This window comes from Adiantum capillus-veneris, chromosome 29 (genome assembly GCF_014529385.1).
Source record: "Adiantum capillus-veneris isolate H3 chromosome 29, ASM1452938v2, whole genome shotgun sequence".
Classification (NCBI taxonomy): domain Eukaryota; kingdom Viridiplantae; phylum Streptophyta; class Polypodiopsida; order Polypodiales; family Pteridaceae; genus Adiantum; species Adiantum capillus-veneris.
Window position 1 is genome coordinate 34,162,529 of NC_140959.1, and position 17,917 is coordinate 34,180,445.

At 37.9% G+C, this 17,917-nt stretch overlaps 1 pseudogene; it reads right to left on the bottom strand.

Annotated features, from left to right (window-relative positions):
- Positions 1-201: 201 nt before the first annotated feature.
- The window catches only part of LOC147419018 (uncharacterized), a 32,286-nt pseudogene continuing 14,570 nt past the window's right edge, over positions 202-17,917 (bottom strand).

Consider the following 17,917-nt stretch of genomic DNA (forward strand, 5'->3'; position numbering starts at 1 on the left):
GCTTTTCCGCATGCCAAAGAGGCATGTGGGCAAGCTATAGGACTCGCCGAGAGCTCAAACAGCTGACCGATGTATTGTTTCTGAGCGTTTTTAGCTCGAGGACTTTGAGAACGATCCATATATCGACGAGTTGTTTGAGCTCTTAGCGAGCCCTATAGCTTGCCCATATGCCCCATTGGTACATGGACATTCCATGTGGGCTCACAAGAGCTCAAACGGCTCACCGATGGACCGTTTCTAGAGTCCACGATAAAAAAAAAACTTGTCCCTATTTCATACAACTCGGGACATGTGGGTTTAACATGAAAATAAAGAAAACTTGGTACATGGTACATGTTGATACTTGGTAGTTGGTAGTTGGTCCTTGCTTTAATTTGGCTGTAGGTTCCATGATGAAACTTTGTACTTGCAATTGGTACATGGTCCATGGTACTAATTGGTCGGTGTAACTTTGTGGTATTGTAATAAATTAACATGAAAACAATAAAATCTCTTTAGTGTTAGATTTGGTATAAGCTACTTGGTACTTGGTACTTGATTTGGTAGTTAGTACTTGCAACTTGAAACTTGGTACTTGATTTGATACAAGGTATGTAGAATGTGACACTTAGCGTAAAATCTGCTATCTTTACAAAAAATATGAAAATCAAAAGCTTGTTAATACTAGAGCTTGACATAGAAACCAAGAAAACTTGTTAGTGTTAGATTTGGTAGTTGATTTAGGGTCTGGTATCAGGTTCCATAATGAAACTTGATACTTGTAGTTGGTGCATGGTACGTAACTTGAAACTTTGAGCGTATGATGCTTGTAGTTGGTGTATGGTACATGGTACGTAACTTGAAACTTGGAGCGTATGATTCTTGGTACTTTGAAACGTCATAATTCAAATCTTCATCTTCAAAAAAACATTAGAATCCTTTTTAACAATGTGTAAACCGACCGTACGAAAAGCCACAGGCGGTGACCCAAAACCAGGACAACAACAATTGAACAGAAAGACTAGCGTTCCTAGCAATATTTCTTTTATATTCTTAAAGACTTGCACAAGAGTGCTATAAGATCAAAATGACTTAGTTTTGAGAAGTAGAGCAACTAACAGAAAACTTAGGACTAGGTTTCACATGCCATATCATCATTTGGTAGCACAATGACCACGATTTCAATCTATCATTTAAAAATAAAATAAAATAAAGACAAATAAATAACATTGAGATGGTTACTTATGCTAATTATCTTATCGACAAATAATTAATTGTTTGACAATAGACAAATTCAGTGATGCAACAAACACATGTCAATATATATCATCAGTAAGTTTATGTACATGTGTCCAAAATGTGTGGTGATCAATCCTCACATATACAAAACAAATATCACCATCACATACGATGTAGTAATGCACACTGAAAAATACATATATAGCGATCCCAAATATGCAAAAGAAATCTCTACGCAGGATGACTATCTGATCTATCACTACTGGAAGAATCACCATCATCGGTCTCATGATCGCTAGTGCCACCACCACTGGTCCGAACCGTGGGACTACGACTGTTCCCATCATGGCAAGTGATTGGGCCGCTGCTCCTCTCAGCCTCTCGACATCACCCCTCGGCCTCCTATCGAGCCACCTCTGTCATATCAGCCTCCCCATGCTGCTCCTCTATTAATTAGTGAAATAAAAAAGAATATATTACAGTTACCATGAAAAAAACTACAAAGCAAAACAAAGATACGTACAAGTGGATCTGGAGTGTCAGTAAGTGTCTGACACAAAGCACGGTAGCCGCAGTATGTGGCGTACTCTATCTCCTGTGCCGTCGGTGGAAAACCATAGTCTTTCATCTACATTAAGACACAACCAAAGACTTATTAAATTTTGCATTCAATAATACTACCTTTAGAAGTTAAAATGTGAATGGTCTATACTCACAAATGTGGCCACAAATCCATCCCGTCCCATCCGCCCTAGTCTAGATGTGTGACGTAAAGCTACTCTCTTTCGTGCTGCCTCCTAAGCAAATTTGAATAAACAAAATAACATAGATTAGAGAAAAGTTAGAATCAATCTAGGAAAGTTCATATTAATTCTAGTATATATTACCAAATGCACACACTTTTCTTGGGGTAAATTAATGCGTAGGCGCATCTCCTTGCGGAATAATTGCCATGTCTCCATGCAAATGGTTGCCTTTCTCTTGTTTGCCGGCACCATACAATAGCGCCTGTTTATTTTTTAAATTACAATAAGCGTCAGAATATACCATATAACGATTAGACTTCAATGTTTTGTTACTTTTATTGAATTTTTTATTTTGGTCATTTGATAAGTGTCTCATGTTTTTATGGTAATTGAAATCCAGATTCGGATCAATCAGAGGGTACACCACCACCTCCTACTAGTGGTAGCCGGGGTGCACAGAGTTCCGATACTGCACATGAACCCATTTACGATGATTTCTACTATGATGAGCCTATTATATGATGATGTGCTCATTGTTGTGGCACGTATCGCAGGCCACGACAGGAGTGCTTTTCACATCAGATGACTTATGGTACTTTTGAGCAAGCACCACCACTTGAGGAGCGACATCGACCTATGGTATATTTCTGATCTCCCTTTGTTTGATATTGGAGTTTTAAAAATCAAAGATTGATATATATAATGTAACTAGATTATATATGTAGGTGTCTTCACTTGATGATGATGATGACTTTACTACCAGTGGTGCACATGTCTCTCGCACACGGCACGGAAAGGTCATTTGTAAGTTTGCAACTCGAGGTTTCTCGACATCCTCTACCTCCTCCATTGGAGGCTGAGATGGGTGGAGATCATCCGTTGCCTACTCATTTACAGGATCTAGTACAGAGCTACAATCATAGACGATACGGAGTCTGGCATGGAGGACCACTTCCTTCAGATGGAGTGGTTTTTGGCTTTTGGGGCAATCGCTACATGATTGCTCCGTCGACCATCAGTGGAGCGGGACGAGACGTCTTTATTGCACAAGATTTTCATGTGCCCCCTCATTCAGAGGTCACCCTTATGTCTTTTTGTGGACCTATATATAGATGGGGTCCATGGCATCAGCTCACTCGCTACATCCAGAGCATGACTACTTATGGATTATGTCTCAATGTAGCCTCTCTTTTTGCTAGAGGGATTACACATGCAGAAGGCCAAAGACTCTATGTTAATGGAAGACCTTACTCTCAAGAAAACATAGCAGGTTTAATCAATAGTAGTCGAGGGAGAAGTGCAAGAACTAATTGCACATTTGTGGAGTGTGAGAAAAGTCATGAACCAAGGCACATGAGTAGGGATGTACCAAGATATATACTTGTCCATGCTATTAAATCATTACGCGTTGGTGATGAATTTGCTAGTCAATTATGGATGGTGTAGACCTCCACGAGCACCCTTAACAGATGAGGGTTGAGAGCTCATTGTATACAATTCCTAATGTTATTTTGAACTCTTGTACCCTAATTCTACACTTTAATTTGCATTACGTTCCGTACTATCGCTAATTTATTTTGATATTATTTTTTGTTGTCTCCAAATGTTATTGAATTCCATGCACATCTCTCTCTTCTTTTATATATAAGCATACTATTGATACAATCTTCTTTACCTTCAAATATACAGATTCCAGATTATGACATTGATAAAGTCACAAATCAACATTCACATGACGTATCTCAAATGTCAATAGAGTGCATGAGGATCCTACGCAGGAGTGATCCTAATACGTTGTCGAGAAATTTGCGGTCTTGCCAGGAAAGCACCGGGCTTATGGCTATGAAAGTTTGTGAGATAACTCAAAAAAAAAAACTATATGAAGGAGTTAAACCATGATGTCATGAAGATTAGGGTTTGGAAGGAAGTGCAATCAAAGAAGTCCCACTCTTTCTCTCTTGCCCTCACACACACAAAGAAAGAACACAAAAGAGAATGTCAAAACAACACAAAGATCAAAACATCAAGGCTATGTTCATATCGTATCATGGGTAATATGAAAGGGTTAATAGATGAATTAATGGCATTCAATCTTGGCTGACCAAATAGGCTATGAATTGTTCTTTGGAATTGTAGTTTTGTGCTTACCATAATATATATATTTTGTCTAGTGATTGGGATTAATTGTGTGTACAAATCCTCTTGGTTCATAGAAAGATAACTACGCTTACGTCAAAAGAAAAGTTATAGTCTATGAGAGGTAGTATGATGGGATCCGGTGATAGAAGTATTTCATTGAGCCTTTCTGGGCCAAAGAGAAACACTATACATTGTTAAAAGTGTATTTTACGGCTAATCCATACGTTAATTCTAATAGATCGTACAGAAATTATCATCATGTGGATTATTCATCTAGGATAACTCTAGTATGTGCAAAATGTAGATATGAGAGAAGAGAAGGGAAAAGAAGAGAAGAGAAGAGAAGAGAGTTTCCCTCCCAAGCCCTATTCTTGCCCGTAGGCAATAAGGATACTGCGGGGAGAGATGTACCTGTAGCAAGGAGAACCTAAAATTTGTAAAGAGGATGAATTACTAAGAGAGAGAGAGAGACAGGTTTGGTTAACACTAGAATGGTAACCTAACAGGACATAAAAGTGTCCTTTCAGTGTTTTGGAAAAAAATTCCAAAACCATAGTAGATCCACTCATTTTGAAAAATACTTTTCTGATCTTATAGTTCAATAACTACTACATACGGAAAAAATGAGAAACTTATAATTTTTCTCATCACTTGATCACTACAAGCCTTCAAAGTTGATGGACCAGTGCATTTTGCCCAAAACAGCAATTTCTTACGGTTGGTTGGATATAAATAAGAGTGGGGATTTTTGTAGGACATGAGATAAATGCCCCATTAACTTCAATGGGTTGGTGACCAAAAAATATGGTTGCTTTTACCTCACTAAATTTTTTTTGGGCTAAAAAAATAGGTACAAAAAAGTTGCATTTTTGCCATTCTGCGGACCTATCATCAAAGTTTCTATAGTCATGCTCAATACAGATACTATATACATGTTTTCTTGGTTCCCTTTGGGCCTTGGGATTCAAAAGGAGCCATGAAGCATGTCAAAAGGGTAATGGATCTCTTAGAATTGGAACCTTGGGGGCAATGATAAAGTGCTAAATACAGCAAACATGAAAAAACTGGGTTGAGCATTATGACCTCTAGAAACCCATAGAAACTACTCAATATCTAGCCAAGTTTGTAGTCTATGATTAGATATGGTTACTACCTACAAAATACACACAATTGGCCTAAGGAACTAGCAATATTTAGAAAGTTATACTTGCTACTCTAAAATGTATCGTATTCTTCAGCAATCAAAAAACTCAACCATCATCATATACTATGCTATATAGCATATTAGGTCCCCCAAAACTCAAGTAAGATTAGCTTTATGTTATACATTACACTTACATAGTCAAAATTGAATTTGGATATCAAGAAAGCCACCAAAAAATCATAAAAGTGCTAATTTTGGCCAAAAAGCAGGATTATGCAATTCTTGTAAATTGGTCATAACTTTCAATTTTAACACTTAGCTCTCCCTACAAGCATCAAAACATGTTGAGAACTATGAAGGCCTAACCTCTAGCCATCTAAACCTCACAAACATGAAGTTTAGAGTGGTATAGTTGCCAAAAATTGAAAAAAAGCCAAAAACAGGACCCTTTTTTTCACACAGTTTAGGTTCAAAAATGTTGTGCAAGAGTAAGGTTAATGGTGAGATCAATACTCCAAAAAAAATGCTAAGTTTTTTCCAGCTCATAAGGAAACTTTGTGGATATATAGCACCTAGAAATTCATTTTCATACTCTTCAAATAATTCAAGCAAAATGGTCACTTAACAGGACACAAAAGTGTCCAAGGACATAAAAGTGTCCTGTTACCATTCTAGTGTTAAGGAGATGAGATTAGATATATATATATATATATATGTTGGATTAGAGATGAAAAATAAAACAACAAGAAATCAAGAAAACATCAATGTAGAACACATCTTACTTGACAAACCCTTTGGCACCATTATTGATGGAGAGAGAAGAAGAGGGGAGAATTCAACTTTGATTGATACGCCATGTCCAAGGCCTTCTTTGATTAGAGTTGATCTTCCAAGGATAGCATGCAAGAATGGCTAGTCTTCCTCTAGGAGAAAGTGTAGGCTTAGGCTTATGTTAATGACTAAGTTCGATTTGGCATTATTACTCACTCCCTCATGAATTCCTCTCATCAATGGCTTGAATGCTTAAGTGGTTTGCAAGTAAGAAGAAGATACCCTTTTAAAGGTGAAGGGAACCCCCTAAGGGTTTACACAAGAAGAGAAGAGCTAGTGTGAACAAAAACTGGAAAAGCTTGAAATGAGCTGTCCCTGCATGATGTCGGCAGATTGAGGTTCAATATTTTCATCATATCTCCTCAACTGTGTCTCCAAATAGAAAAGTAAAAATATGGGCGAAAACGTCATCTCATTATCTACGACTTTCATTTTAAAATTGTTTTCCAATTCGGATTGGAACCTTGTGTTAAAAAACCATCAAAATAGGGTCCATTTCTGGCAGCAAAAGTTTTCCTGTGGTTCCCTTAGCCTAAACTTTCATTTGATTCCAAAGGACACCTCATGTCATATGAAAGCATGACATTGCTCGTTGACAAAGTTTTGTAATCATGCTTGCAATAATGTATTAAAATAAGTGTATCTTTGAAATCATGCCACCTAGTGTCCCACTAGGATTTGATTCCCTTCTAGTAGCTATTTAAAAAGAAATATAAGAAAAATATGAAAAAAAATTAGAATATATATATATATATATTGGAGTTTACCTTAGATATAGGATCTAGCTATGGTGTGAGATAATAATAAGATAGTAAAAATAAAGAATCAATGCTTTTTTGCCCCAAGTTAAAGAGGCGGAGCTATTGACGCTTTTTCCATAGTATTTTCTCATGGTAAAGTAAGAATAGGTTACCCTTGAGATAAATAATAGGTTGAGATATAAAGCATATTATTATGCTTAAATATGCATATACACATTATAGAAAATATAACTATGTAAAAAAGTTACAAGATAACTCTTGTAACATGAGTTCACACTATGTACGTGTCACAGCACGACATCCACCCCCTCTAAACTTGGACATCCTCCGGTATGTGCCACATTATCTCTTTGTAAGATCAGCCCTCTTGTACATCTTCCTTGCTTTCTTCTTCATTGGATGATTCCAGAGCTTCATGTTTACTTTGATCTTCACCTGTGTTTTGCTCTTCTTCCTCATCAACATCTTCTAGATCATTGTCTCCTCTTCTCTTAAACATTTTGATCCTTTTTCCTGTAATGGGAATCTTTACTTCTGTACCATCTAGTTCAGACAAGCTGTAAGTAGCATTTTCATGCACATGATTTACAACATACAGTCCAAACCATCTTTTTGAGAACTTACGCATGACTGTGTGCTGGTTATCAAGGCTACTATCATACAATAAAACCTAGTCACCTTTGTCAATTGCTTTGCTCTTGAGTCAATGTCGCTTATCAAAGTAGTCCTTGTTTTTCAGCCTTGCATTTTTGAGTTGTTCTTTTGCAGCTTCAATGTCTCCAGGTCTTCTCTCTAGTTGCCTTATATGCAGTGCAAGGAGATCTTCCCTGCTAATCCCCTCTTGCCAAGGTAGTACATTCCATGTGGGAATTGTATCTTCAATCGGCATCACTAGCTTTTGACCATACATTAGCTCCGTAGGGATGTAGCCAGTTACTGAGCTATGTGTTGTACAATCAGCCCATAAAGCATATGGTAACAGTCTTGGCCACTCACCAACTCTTCCTTCGCAAGCCTTGGCCAAAGCTTTGATGATAGGAGGATGCCCTCTTTCACTCTTTCCATTGCCTTCAGGGTTGTAAGCTGTAGTAAGAGAAAGATTGATTCCTAATTTGGAAAAGAACTCCCTTGCTTCTTTAGCATCCAGTTCACCTCTGTCTGCAGTGATCTTTCCCACACAATCATAATGGCAAATCACCTCATCAAGAAGGAATCTGCACACAGCTTTCATGGTTTTAGCTCTTAATGCTCTTCCTTCAACCTGATTAGTTAGGTCCTCTCGTGCAAGAACCAAGTATCTCATCTGCTAGAGTCCTAAAGGCATTTTGACTAGATCCACAACCCATTTATAGTGCATGGCTAGTGGATATGTAGGGTGAAATCCATCACAATGTCGGACATTTGAATACATTTGACAAGTTACACATGACTCTACAAATTGAGATACATCTTTATACATATCCTTCCACCAGTATTTTTCTTTCAACTTGGAGAAGGTTGCCCACACACCCCTGTGTCCAGCCCATAGACTCTCATGAAACTCTTTCATGAGCTTTACTTGAGTCTCTTTTTTACATATAACCCGTTGTGGTGTAGCACCCTTTTGTTTAGGATGCTTCCACAAGTAACCAACCATCAAAAATTACCCATATGCTTTCCTGCGTATCCTCTTGAATTCTTGTTCAGACCAATCATCCTGTTTTGCTAGAGTACTCAAATAGCTTCCAATAAGAAGCCAATCACCTTCATAAAGCTCTTTCAAGAATTATTCAAGTAGATTAGTCATGCAGACATTGTTACCTTTGACATGAGAGATAGAATAGAACTTTGTGCCTACATCATCTCCCTCGTCAATCATTTGTGACTCATCTTCATACATTTCCCTTGATAGCATATCTGCCATTGTATTGTCTTTACCTGCAATGTGCTTAAACTCGGGATTTAAAGACTTAATGTAGGCAATCCACCGCAACATAGCAATGTCTGGCGTTCAACAGTTTGTAATCATCCCAAGAAGTGGTAGACAATCTGTTTCTACAACCACACATGCACCAATTAGGTACTCTTTCCCACTTTTCAAGGCTGTAACCATACCCCATAACTCTCTCTTTATCTGTGGATAGTTTCTTTGGCAAGCACTTAGTACCTTTGCTCCAAATCTTACCACATACCTGTGTCCTTCTTTGTCATCTTGCCCTATTGCCCATCCAATCCCTGTAGGACTGGTGTCTACCGTCACAATTACTGGCCTTTGACACTCATAGTCTACCTTTCTCAAAGTTGTTACTGACTGGATTTTTCATGGATTTTACATGTGCTTCTATCCATTTAGACTTTTGATTCTTTCTAAGCAGCTGATAAAGAGGATCAACTACATTTGGAATCCAAATAACATAGAAGACACATGCTCCCAGAAACCTTCTAACCTCAGTGATGCTAGTGCATGTTTCTTTCATTCTTTGGATGGCATCTACCTTTGTTGGACAAGGTTTCCTACCATATGGCCCGCACATGTGCCCCACAATGAGCACTTCATTGACACCAAACATAGACTTTTTTCCTTACAATGTAAGATTGACTTCTTCCAACCTAGACTAAATTTTATCACAATCATTTATGTGATCTACCACAAACTTGCGACATCCCTTGAGATCCAAATCTTCATCTTTGTCACTTTGTTTACATCCTTTGATAGGCAAATCATCAATGAAAGGCATTGTGATTTGAGGAATAAAGTCATGTAAGACCTTATTCATCCCATTCATCATATGTGCAACCGAGTTGGTTGCTCCCTGTGGTGGGTGGCAAGGTACACATCCTTACCAAACCCAAAGGTGTCCTCATGGTTGTCAATCGCTGCTTTCGATTGCAAGCTGAAATTTATCATACCCTGAGTAGAGATCTCTCGTTGAGTAAATTGTCCTCCCTAAAAATGCCTTTGCAAACTCATACACAGTTGGACGTGTACCTATATTTCTAATTGGCACCTTGTTTACTAGTTGCATATCTTGGACGAAGCGTAGAGAACCATTCTTCTTTGGAACTGTGAACCACCTGTTTGAGTATGGAGCACAAGAAGGTTCCAAGATTCCCATTTTGATTTTCTCATTCAGTAGCTCTACTAACTTTGGCAAATGAGCCTTTGGAACCGGAATCTCATGTGGCTCAAATGCAAAAGCCTTACCATGCTTTGAAAGCATTTCTTTGAAGCACTTTGTCTCCTCCTGTGTTAGAAACTCCTCGCAACCAATTTGCAACGCTTGAAAAGATTATTTTGTGAAGGTATGCCCAATATTTTTAGGATTCCTCAAACTTGGTTGTAAAGAAGCCTGCTCAATCTTTTCCCTGTTGTTGGGTGGTAAGGGTGAAGCTACTGGTTCCACCTTCTTTGCTACACTCTCATATTTAGTTTCAACATGGACTTCTGGGCCAACTGTTTGGCTTTCTTTAAAGGCTTCTATTACTTGATAGATTTCCATAAAGCAAACTTCCAAAACTTCATTTTCAAGATGCAAACTAGACCCCATTATAACATCAAGCTCACCCATAGTATCTACAAAAGAAACTTGTTCACACAAACCCAAAACATTTTTAGTAGGCTCTAACAACCCACTCTTTTTCATGCCTATTTGTACATTATGCACATATTGCTCTCACATCTCTTCAAATATTCAAGTTTTTTAAAACATCCTGATCCATTCCTTGTTACCAAGGAGCTCGTTGAGAAAGTTTTACCTATTTTTGGATCAGGCGAGACCCTTTTTCTTTCTGTACCACTGCAATCCCGCTTTACAATGGTACTTGGCCAAAACCCATCATTTCTCTATGATCATGAAACTCTTTGCTCACCTTTGGTAGAGGATGTTCTCTGAGGTTTTCACGATTTCTTTCATGGTTTACACAAACTGTGAGAAATTGGACAGCTCGTTTACCATCTTTGCTACGTATCCTAGCATATGCTGAATCATCATCCATTACCTTTGTTTCCATTCGAACTCCCACAATGTAGGGCTGTCCAAGGATGAGATGATATGAAGATGTATCCTGTACAAAGAAGTTTTGGTCAATCTTTACATCACCTATTATCACCTTCACACCTGGACATGCTGCATACAATTCATCGGATGAATTGTTTGCCACTTTTACCATCCAGCCATGATCTATGTCCATCGGCCATTTGCACTTGTTGTAGAGACTCTTTGACATTATGTTTATTTCTGAACCATGGTCAATCAAGGCAACAAATGACTCTTCAAAATCACCTACCTTGACCAAAGTTTCTGTAGTAGCCCTTTCCTAGTGACTTCAAGAATAGTAGCTCCTAGGAATAGCTTCAACTTCTTCATCATCATTTGAGAAATGCAGTTGCTTCACTCTCCCACTAGATTGGTAGCATCCTACCACAGCTCCATCATCCTCCTTATTTTGCAACTCCATCCCTTGTGTCTTCAAGGTTTCTCCGTGAACCTGTGAACGAGCAACCTCATCAAGAGTTTGCCTCTTTCTCTTGATGATGTCAATGATCTCCTCGTGGAATTCACGCTTTGCAATGCCAAGAACTTCTCCCAAAGTAAAATCAATCTTACTATTCAAGATCCTTTCCTCCAAGAATTTCTTTAAATCTGTAGCAACCTCAATATCAGATTTAGTTTATAAGTTGGGCCTTTTGTCTTACATTTTGTTGGCTCTTTCTTCTTTCATGTTGTAGACTCCTCCATGAGTACTTCAGGTGGAGATGCTCCTTGTGTCAAGGGTGTTTGATAAGGCATTGAGTCACTTCTTCCCCCACTTCTAGAAGCTCTTTTTGATGGTCCTTCATTAGCACGTCTGTGCTTATCTTCTGCAATCGCCTCATTTTGTTGGCATTTTGTAATGTAGGCATGCACTGACAATGAGTCCACTAGATCATTCCATCCTGTTTCTAGACATATGCTTCATGTAGAATCTTTTTTTTAAGCTTTCCCTGTTTAGCTAATTGCATGACATTTGGCCAAAGTTGATGGTTACTCACATCTTCATCACTAAGATGCTCAATTTTTACTCCATAAGTAGCTGCCTCAACTGAAGAGGTGGCATGCTTAGTTGCCATATCTTCAACTAAGGTTTGCATTGCCCCCTTCCCAAAGTTAGTTCTCAAGGGTAGACCTGTCTCTCTTAAGTGGATTTTACCATCCTTAAAAAAGACAACATCTTTTGACAAAGCATCACTAAAATCATCACAATCCCTTCTTACATGGTATATACTATCACACCAAATACATCTATTAACAAACCCTTCTTTGGGCTATTGTCTTTGCCTAGAAAGTGGCCCTGACGGTTGGCCTTTTTCTTTAAGCTTTGCAAGCTTCACCTTCAAGTCACCCATTCCCTTCACAAGCTCATCTAGCATGGACTCATCAAACTTCGGAGCGATAAAAGTAGGCTTTACCATTTTGTCAGAAGTTGAGGTGGAATGACTTGTAGTGTTTACTACCATCTTGTCCCTTCTTCTTTGTCGTTTGGCAAGCAGTGAGATAGCACCTTCAACCTCATTCCAGTCGGTCTTTAGTCCTTGCTCAGCATCTTTATCTTCAAGAAGAAGCTCCAAATTTTCTTGAAACTCTTTACCTGTAGCTTGTAAGAAAAGATTTGTCTTCTCTGTATCTAGTGTGGCCCTTTCTGTCCTCATGATTTGTGCATAGTGCCGCTCAAATTCCCTACATAGCTTTGTTATTGATATTCCTTGCTTTGGCTTGACTACCCATTCTAAGAATGTCCTTTTGGTCACTCTCTCAGAGTCCTCCATGAAATATTCCTCCTTTAAAGCTACTTTGAGTTCTTCCCAATTTCTCCCATGCCCATCTTTAATTCCCCTAACAAGTTCTCTAATTTATGGAGCAACAACTACCTCAAAGCTTTGAATCATCTCACCTTCTGACACGCGATGTAGCTCCATCTCCTTCACATCCTCACGTAAGTACTTGGTTACATCTTTGCCATTAAATCGATCCATTCTATTGACGACTGCTTGTATGGCCTTTGTTGCTGAAATCTCCCTTATTTCAGTCGCATGTTGTTGTTGCATGAACATTGCAAATTCTTGAAACATTTGCATTGTTGTTGGGTCAAAATGCATACCCTGTTCACCCATGGTTACCCACAAACTCTAACCCTGGCAGTTTCGCCTCGGGTTCACCAAAAATATGTCGAGAAATTTGCGGTCTTGCCAGGAAAGCACCGGGCTTATGGTTATGAAATTTTGTGAGAGAACTCAAAAAAAAAAACTATATGAAGGAGTTAAACCATAGATGTCATGAAGATTAGGGTTTGGAAGGAAGTCCAATCAAAGAAGCCCCACTCTTTCTCTCTTGCACTCACACACACAAAGAAAGAACACAAAGGAGAATGTCAAAACAACACAAAGATGAAAACATCAGGGCTATGGTCATATTGTATCATGGGTAACATAAAAGGGTTAATAGATGAATTAATGGCATTCAATCTTGGCTGACCAAATAGGCTATGAACTGTTCTTTGGAATTGTAGTTTTGTGCTTACCATAATATATATATTTTTTCTAGTGATTGGGATTAATTGTCTGTACAAATCCTCTTGGTTCATAGCAAGATAGCTACGCTTACGTCAAAAGAAAAGTTATAGTCTATGGAGGTAGTATGATGGGATCCGGTAATAGAAGTATTTCATTGAGCCTTTCTGGGCAAAAGAGAAACACTATACGTTGTTGAAAATGTATTTTACGGCTAATTCGTACGTTAATTCTAATAGATCATACAGAGTGAAATCGAAAGAAATTATCATCATGTGGATTATTCATCTAGGATAACTCTAGTATGTGAAAAATGTAGATATGAGAGAAGAGAAGGGAAGAGAAGAGAAGAGAAGAGAGTTTCCCTCCCAAGCCCTATTCTTGCCCGTAGGCAATAAGGATACTGTGGGGAGAGATGTACCTGTAGCAAGGAGAACCTAAAATTTGTAAAGAGGATGGATTACTAAGAGTGAGAGAGATAGATTTGGTTAAGGAGATGAGATTAGATATATATATTTTTTGGATTAGAGATGAAAAATAAAACAACAAGAAATCAAGAAAACATCAATGTAGAACACATCTTACTTGACAAACCCTTCGGCACCATTATTGATGGAGAGAGAAGAAGAGGGGAGAATTCAACTTTGATTGATATGCCAAGTCCAAGGCCTTCTTTGATTAGAGTTGATCTTCCAAGGATAGCATGCAAGAATGGCTAGTCTTCCTCCAGGAGAAAGTGTAGGCGTTAAGCTTATGTTAATGGCTAAGTACGATTTGGCATTATTACTCACTCCCTCATGAATTCCTCTCATCAATGGCTTGAATGCTTAAGTGGTTTTCAAGGAAGAAGAGTTCCCCTTTTATAGGTGAAGGGAACCTCCAAGGGTTTACACAAGAAGAGAAGAGTCAGTGTGAACAGAAACTGGAAAAGCTTGAAAATAGCTGTCCCTGCATGATGAGGACAGATTGGGGTCCAATATTTTCATCATATCTCCTCAACCGTGTCTCCAAATAGAAAAGTAAAAATATGGGCAGAAAAGTCAGCTCATTATCTACGACTTTCATTCTAAAATTGTTTTCCAATTTGGATTGGAACCTTGTGTTAAAAAATTATCAAAATAGGGTCCATTTCTGGTAGCAAAAGTCTTCTTGTGGTCCCCTTAGCCTAGACTTTCATTTGATTCCAAAGGACACCTCATGCCATATGAAAGCATGACATTGCTCCTTGACAAAGTTTTCTAATCATGCTTGCAATAATGCATTAAAATAAGTGTATCTTTGAAATCATGCCACCTAGTGTCCCACTAGGATTTGATTCCCTCCTAGTAGATATTTAAAAAGAAATATAAGAAAAATACATAGAATATATATATATATATATTGGAGTTTACCCTAGGTATATGATCTAGCTATGGTGTGAAATGATAATAAGATAGTAAAAATAAAGAATCAATGCTTTTTTGCCCCAAGTTAAAGAGGCGGAGCTATTGATGCTCTTCCCATAGTATTTTCTAATGGTAAAGTAAGAATAGGTTACCATTGAGATGAATAATAGGATGAGATAGAAAGAATATTATTATACTTAAATATGCATATATACATTATAGAAAATATAACTATGTAAAAAAGTTAGAAGATAACTCTTGTAGCATGAGTTCTCACTATGTACGTGTCACAACATGACAACGTATGCAAGACTAAAGGAACAATATTCTAAGGACTTTAATGGATGTGATGATATCTTTGATAATGACGATGGCATGGCTGATTTTATTGACGATTGGCATCAAAATGATAGTGCGAGAGATATTCCTAACAACGAGAAGTATCTTCGAGACGAAGCTCTAAAACATATCTACGAAGGAAGCCATCTGACACGACTAAGTGCAAGCTTACTTATTCTTAATCTTCAAAACCGTTTTGGATGCAGTATTGTATCCGTTTCAGCACTATTGAAGTATGTATACATCTAACATATTTATTTGTTACACTCTAAACATTGGTGCTTGTTATTGATCATATTTTTAATCAACTTGAAAGCTAGTCTCTCAAAAGTTCTTGCCAACAAGCAATTCCTTTCCTGCATCACACAATGAGGTGAAGATAATGATAAGTAGTCTTGGACTTGACTATTCTTCCATACATGCATGTCTCAACGATTGTATTTTATATAGATATCAGTACCAGGACAATGTGACGTGCCCAAAATGTCAAACGTCTCGTTATAGAGATGAGAAAGGTAAGGTCCCTAGAAAGGTATTGAGACATTTTTCCTTGGCTTCACGTATAGAACATATGTTTCAAAGTCCCGAATTAGCTAAGCTTATGACATGGGGAGCGGAGCACAAGAGCAAAGATGGAGTAATGCGAATTACGCAGGATAGTCTTGCATTTGAGCATATTGATTCGCTATGGCCAGATTTTGCAAAAGAATCACGCAATTTAAAGATGGGTGTAGCATTAGATGGTGTGAATCCATTTTTTATAAAATCAAGTAAATGGTCTACATGGCCGGTGGTAGTTATTAACTATAATCTACCCCCATATCTTAGTATTAAGAAAGAACATTTAATGCTCTCACTCTTAATCCCAGGAAAGTGACAAGTTAAAGACCTGAATGTATATTTGGCTCCTCTCATTGAGGATCTTCAAGATTTGCGGAGAGGGATTGATGTCGTGGATATGTCAAGAAGCATTGGTGAAAGACAGTTCATTATTCGTGGGATTTTAGCATGGACTATCCACGACTTTCCAGGATATGATTTTTGCTCAGGTAAATGGTTTAGATATATACATTTTCTCATGCGTTTTTTGTATATTTATTGCGCTAATAATCTTTGTTATGTTTTTCATGCAGGAATAAGTACCAAGGGTTATAAAGCTTGTCCTATGTGCGGTGATTGGTTGAGATCAACTTATAGCAAAAACTTCAACAAAAATATATATCTTCGACACAGACGATTTTTACCTGAAGAGCATCATCTACAAAATAGAAGGCAAGCCATACATTTCAACGGGAAGGTAGAAGAAGGGAAATGTCCAATACCAAACACACCAAAGGATTGGTATCTAAAGTGGACTGTTGGACTCGCTATCGATTCGGAGTCGGAGATCATAAGTGGTCATGATGATGATGCTGTGAAGATGCGAGCCAGAGGAAAACATTCTCTGGCTCAAAGTCCTTCGATATGGTACACTTTGGAATATTGGAAGGTTTTGAAGATATGTCATCTTCTTGATCCTATGCATATATTTAAGAACGTTGGTCATTTGTTATGGCAACACCTTGTTGGCTTGAAAGACACAATGGCAGTAAGAAATGACTTAATGGATCGAAACTCAAAGCCTAATCTATGGCCACTTTCTGATGAAACTGGATGTGACACAACCTATGAGCCTCCCATGGGTACTCAGAGTAGAAGAGGTGCATACTATTAATAAGAGGATTCAATTGATTCGTACGTCTACAGGATATGGAGCATCTTGTCGAAACATATTCACTTTAGATGACAAGAGCTTGTCTGGTTTAAAAACACATGATTTGCACAATTTTGTGAAGATAATGTTTTATCAATCTTTGCAAGTATTTATTTTCTTGCATGTTTTGTTGATTGGATTAATCATGTATACAGCATGCTCTACCCCTTGTTATTGATGGATGTACTACCCAAGGAGTCTGAGACGTAATATATCGCTTTGGATTGCTTGCAAGGTATTTATCGCTCATTAAATTTTAGTTGATAAGTTATTAATTCAAATATAACTTTAATATCTTCTTTCTTTTATTGATAGATGGATTACATCTAAAGAAATTGACAAAGGGTTAATTCCACAAAAGAAGCGTGAATGTATAGAGCTTCTTTGTTTAATGGAGAAGGAACTTCCAACCTCCTTTTTTGATATCTAGGTTCATCTGCTAATCCATCTAGTGGACGAGATAGAGCTTGCTGGTGTTGTTTCTACTCGATGGATGTTTTGGGCCGAGAGATTTATGGGAGTACTGAAAGGTTATGTACATCAAAGAGCAAGACCAGAGGGTTCTATGGCGGAAGGATGGATGCTTGAAGAATGCATGTATTACGTTTGTGAATATCTTGAGTAAACCGATTTTGAAGCTCCACACGTATGGACAAATGATTCTTCTTCTGCCATGTCAGACGAGGTATTGTCTGGTAAGGGAGTCCCTTTTCGACTTAAGATCCAAGATAATTTGGATATTTCTACTTTTATTGTCTATAATAGCGAATGCATGCAACAATTTGTTGAGGAGTACCAATGAGTTGGCAGACATAACGAAGACGTACCTTCTTTCATGGATTGGTTATACACCCGTATGCAACGGGCGGATAGAGATCATGAGACAATATCAAGGGAACAGAGAGACTTTATGATCGGATGTGAAAGAAAGGTAACTTTTGGGCTTTGAAAAATTTAAACTAAACAAGCAATATTCCTTTTTTTCTTATATCATTTATATATTGATCTAGGCTTGAATGTATACAAACATGTGGGCTTATGGTCAACATCTTCGAATAAAAGCTATTGACGACTT